At 33.0% G+C, this 4,863-nt stretch overlaps 1 long non-coding RNA gene across 4 annotated transcripts; it reads right to left on the bottom strand.

Moving 5' to 3' along the window:
* Positions 1 to 344: 344 nt before the first annotated feature.
* On the bottom strand, positions 345 to 4,183 carry LOC114824795 (uncharacterized). 4 transcript variants are annotated; one of them, XR_011581269.1, is made up of 6 exons: positions 3,951 to 4,140; positions 3,731 to 3,854; positions 3,538 to 3,633; positions 2,282 to 2,357; positions 1,313 to 1,390; positions 345 to 560 (listed from the first exon to the last, which is right to left on the bottom strand). It is a non-coding gene; the product is annotated as an uncharacterized lncRNA (long non-coding RNA). The 4 variants fall into 4 exon arrangements; XR_011581270.1 differs by lacking the exon at positions 345 to 560 and having other exon boundaries at positions 1,137 to 1,390; positions 3,731 to 3,833; positions 3,951 to 4,183; XR_011581268.1 differs by lacking the exon at positions 345 to 560 and having other exon boundaries at positions 1,137 to 1,390; positions 2,616 to 3,633.
* Between the last annotated feature and the right edge of the window lie 680 nt (positions 4,184 to 4,863).

Genomic DNA, 4,863 nt, shown 5'->3' with positions numbered 1-4,863 from the left:
GTTAATAAATTTTCTGTTGTGATAGGTTCCCACTTTAACTCAAAACTAGCCTCTCCGCACGCACTAACATGCGTGCGAGAGGCATTTTTGCATCACAGGCGCTATGCGCCCCTAAAGGTGTATTGTGTTATTTTTTTCCATTGTAATTGTCAAGATATATTTTAAATGTATTGTGCAAAGAGGAACTTTTTTTTTTTATCATGCACGTCCTAAAAAGTTGTCATGTTTTTCGTTTTCACTTTTCGTAAAGTAATTATTTAAATGTTATTTATGTAATTGTCAAACAACATGGGATTTTGGATGCAAGTTCCTACCTAAAGTTCATGAACAATAGTATGTAGATGTGAATAAAAAAAGAGTATATGAAAACATTAAGTACTCGTAGCAAAATACAAAACAACTTAAATGTCAAAATATAAAACCTAGATCACAATATTTACATTATTCACAATACCCATAAAGTCTATATGTCATTGTTTATTTTGAAAAGAAAATTGACTTCAATGCTGCAATTTCCACCCATTTGTTCCTAATTGATGCTTCAAATTTTCATTGCCAATCTACAAACAATTGTGAGAAAATTAAAAATCAAATAAAAAGAGTTAATTCATAAGTGAGAAATGCATATTGAAAGGTTATCGTTAATAAAGTTGTTACCTATTAGGAATCACCATAATTAGCTGGAATGAAGCAAGACTTCTTTGTATACTACATTTCGTGTATAGGTCTTCATCTATTTACCTAACTATTGTGATAGTTAAAATATATTGGGATCTTATCTATTGTTAAGATGTTTGGTACGCACCCCTAAAAATGGTTTTGCTTTAAGATGTTTTGCGTATGTAAAAACACGGGGTATTTCTAAAAAATTAGGCCAAAGTAGGTTCTTGGAGCCAAGTACAAATGCTGAATTTGTGCCAATTTAAGTGGTGTGCAAATTTTGGCTTTTAATTTAATACAAATTCATTTGAGGTCAGGCCATGAAAATAGCCTCTTTTTTTTTAATTAATGGTTGTTCACAAATTTGTCACTTGAGGTGGAAAGAAAAAAAAAGTTGTGTGTTTTCTTACACCTAATGCTAAAGTGCAATGAAACACAAAATAGGCTAGGAAATCATTCATCATATAAGAAAGAACTTCGTACTTAAGCAGGACCATCCAAATAAGATTTCAGGCAAAGAGAATGGTGATACACGAAATACATAGTTATTCTGATTGTATATAGGAATGATGAATATGTATTCGTCCATAAAAAAATGAAAAATAGGAGAAAAGTACCAACTAACAGAATCGAAGGGAGCTAATGTATTTACCCTCTATTCTTTATTTGTCCCTCTTCTTTCTTTGCATTTATGTTGGCGTCTTCAACAGCATCATACAATCTCAGTTTCCTGTTGAGAAAAAACGGAGGCATATATATCATCTTATCCTCACAATACCACAAAATACAGCTCACTACATATTGGATTCTCTTTGAACACTTTATTTTACCAAAATCTGTTAAAGATGAGTTAATTAAAACTATAATTTGTTCTATTTTTGTAGACCTGTATGTTGAGTTGGTTAGATTGGGGATTCCAATTTTTGGCTGGAATTTGAATGTATAATTGTTGGATAAGATCTAAGTCTTATTGATAATAAGGCTCATTACATGTATCACACATATGTTTTTAATGATAATAAGGAACATGAGGCTCCCCTAATGTAGTGTTATGAAGAAAGTGGAAAAGATAAACTAAGTTCATGAGGATATAGATAGAATAAATATTCATGGATAAGATACCTTAATGATGTTCACGGTTTTATGTCAAAATGTGCATTTTTCTGGATAGGTCTTCATCTATTTACATAACTATTGTGATAGTTAAAAGTTGCTTAATATGCTCTAAAATTAATGTAATTTAGTAAGGCAAAGTAAAAGCCAAAACCAAAATGACATAGTAAATTCAGTGCATAATATATGTCCAAAAATGCAAATAGATGCTTGTAATTTAATTGTTTATTATCTGTAAATGGCATTGAAAGCATTACTTATTTGGAACAAAGCAATAATACGAATAAATGGCTAATAGTTAGGTATACAAGAGCCATAAACCTTTCTCTACATACAAAAAAATCTAACGATGGGAAAATTAATCCACAAATACTTAATGCTAGCCTCTTCAATCAAATTCTACTTAACCCAAGACTAATCCAATCCTAATCAGCAAACATGACTTGAAAATTTGTTGGCTTTCTTTATCGTCATGTATGGCAAATAGACAGCAAGCGAATGCTCAAACCTGGAATGTGTAACCACTTGTATTCTCCATGTGTATCACTCCCGAAACATGTTAAAAGCTTTGGCAAGTAAGCAAACTGCAACATCGATACAATGACAAACAGAACTTCAATTACACATTGCCAAACTGTCCAAAACTTTACTCAATAAGAGAACAATTAAAATATATCATATTCTAATAAAAAAATTGTAAGGCCACATCCACATTGAATCGTGCATCTTTAGCAAAAACTTAAAAAAAAAAAAAAAAAATCAGATTGCAAAACTGTCTATGTAAATACTTAATGTCATTGTAAAAGAATATACTATAATCGAACGAAGAGCATAAAACTCACCAAGTTGATTCAAGTCATGAAGCCTGAAATGCAATGAAATCAATTCATTTGCAGCAAACAACATACACATATTTCTTTCGACACAAAGGTATACAAAAACCAACCTACCTATAAAACTCCTACGTATCAATAAACTGTACCCAACACCAATGGGCCACCAGTCTCAGCGACAATGAAGCTGAAGCCGCCAATCTCCAGTGGGATGAAAACTCAGGATGAAAAGTAGGTTCCTAAAGCTGTAAACATCTTTAAAATGAAACGGTGGGAGAATTTGACTAATCTTGTCTTTTTTGCAGATTTTCTTTCCTTGTTCTTCCATAAAGATTCCAAATCTTATAAATTCACCGCCCAAAAACAAACTACTAATCGTAGTAGTACATTACACAAAACAGAGAGGTTTCTACAAATTGGTCCAAAACCCATTTAAAAAATCTGGTAAATATAAATAATTTCGAATAGTTCAAATGACAATCGAGTTAAATACTCCAAATTACTATATATATGAAAATAAGGTCGTGATGAACAATTCAATTAAGCATAGAGTACCTAGATTGAAGCAGAAAGTGAAAATCTCTAGCGAAAACCCATTTCAAAAATCTGGCCAAGATAAGGATAATATTGTTCGAGAAAATTATCCAATTTATCTAATGTTTTCAAAGCTACCTGCCAATGACAAACACAAAAATAATACAAAGTTTAACAGGAATCAGAACATATGTATACATATACATAAGCATATCAGTTCTTCCAACCTTCCAGTAGACACAATATAATTAAATTTACTTCCTGCAACTACTCAAAAACCACAAAACAATCAAATTTATTTGCTACTCAGTAACCCAATTTCCTAGCAACCAAACAATAATGATAAAATATCCAAAAATTGCTTTTTGGAAAAAGAGAATAATAAAAAATAACTCACATTTTTTCCTTTTACTTTCTCTCCTTTTTTTCTTCACCGATCTCCTCCTCTGCTTCTTAGTCTTCGATTTTCCGACTCCACAAAACCCGAAATTGACTACAATAAACTTAAAACCCATAAAAAACTTGAACAAAAGCAAAAAACCAAGGAAAGCACAGAAAATATGAGAGTGAGTATTAGAGAAAATGCTTACCGGATCGTCCTTGAAAGTTAGGATTTCTGGGTTTTTAGTCTAAAAGAATGAGTGCGCATTCTTCCTCAGTGCAATGTTTGAGAGAGAGAGTGATGGAAGGTACCTAAGGCCACAAAATGAATAGCTAGAAAAATACCACAGAATGAATAGATAGAAAAAACAGTGTGCAGACGATGGGACAAAAAAAAATGGATATTGAATAAAGAGGGATAATACTAACCGATTTGTGTAAATCCTAACATTTATTTTCAGGATTGCTAGTTTCAGATGAAGAAATCATACAGAAAAGGCGTGGAGGAGGGTGTTTTGTACGGAAGACAAAAATGAGTTTGAGAAAATCATCCAATTTTCCCTTTTGTATGCTCTGTGGGGATCGAGAACGTGTGATAAATGGCGGTTCCATGTCGGGTCTGTCAACCGCAACAGTTGCTGCTTTGATCGTGCGATACATGGTTTCCGTCTTTCTATCTGTGAGTGTTTCTTCACACAGGATGTGATCCAAATCCAGATGTGATGTAGCAGTTGTGGAATAATTGATCTAAAGGCTGAAAATGAACTTAAAGTGTGAGTATCTTATCCAATGGTTGTGAATTAATGTCGTTGAGAATTCAGAATTATTACGTTTTTAACCCTATTTTTTAGACAATTATTTTTTGGTTTTTTGTGTACGAAGTGAGGGCATTCTTGGCATTTCTGAATGCTTCACCAAACTGGTCTTCTCCCTTTATATATATAGATTTAGAATCGGTACCTAAATTCGTTTTAGTTCATCCTTTTTGAAGCATAGCGATAAACTTTCCTTGATAGGAGAAGAGGTACAAAAGAAGAGGCAAGCCTCTGCTCAGAGTTACAGTCTTCAAACAGAACATCTACAATAAAAGGTGGTTCTTAAAACCATGAGCAAGGGCTACTAGAAGAATGACTGAACCAAACAAGGTGATGAGCGACTTCATTAGCTTGGCGTCTGATATAGGTGAATAGAACTCTAGTGGTCCCTTTAGTATTCCACTGTAAGTCTAAGGGGAGACAAATGAATAAAAGAAGCTCTTAACGCTTGGGTGATCTGGGGCGAATAGCTCTCGACAATAATATTCAGAAAATCCCTTGAAGACACCAAAGCTAAACCCTCTCTA

This window comes from Malus domestica, chromosome 05 (genome assembly GCF_042453785.1).
Source record: "Malus domestica chromosome 05, GDT2T_hap1".
Classification (NCBI taxonomy): domain Eukaryota; kingdom Viridiplantae; phylum Streptophyta; class Magnoliopsida; order Rosales; family Rosaceae; genus Malus; species Malus domestica.
Note: the sequence above shows the minus strand (reverse complement) of the source record. Positions and strands in the feature narration are given on the sequence as shown.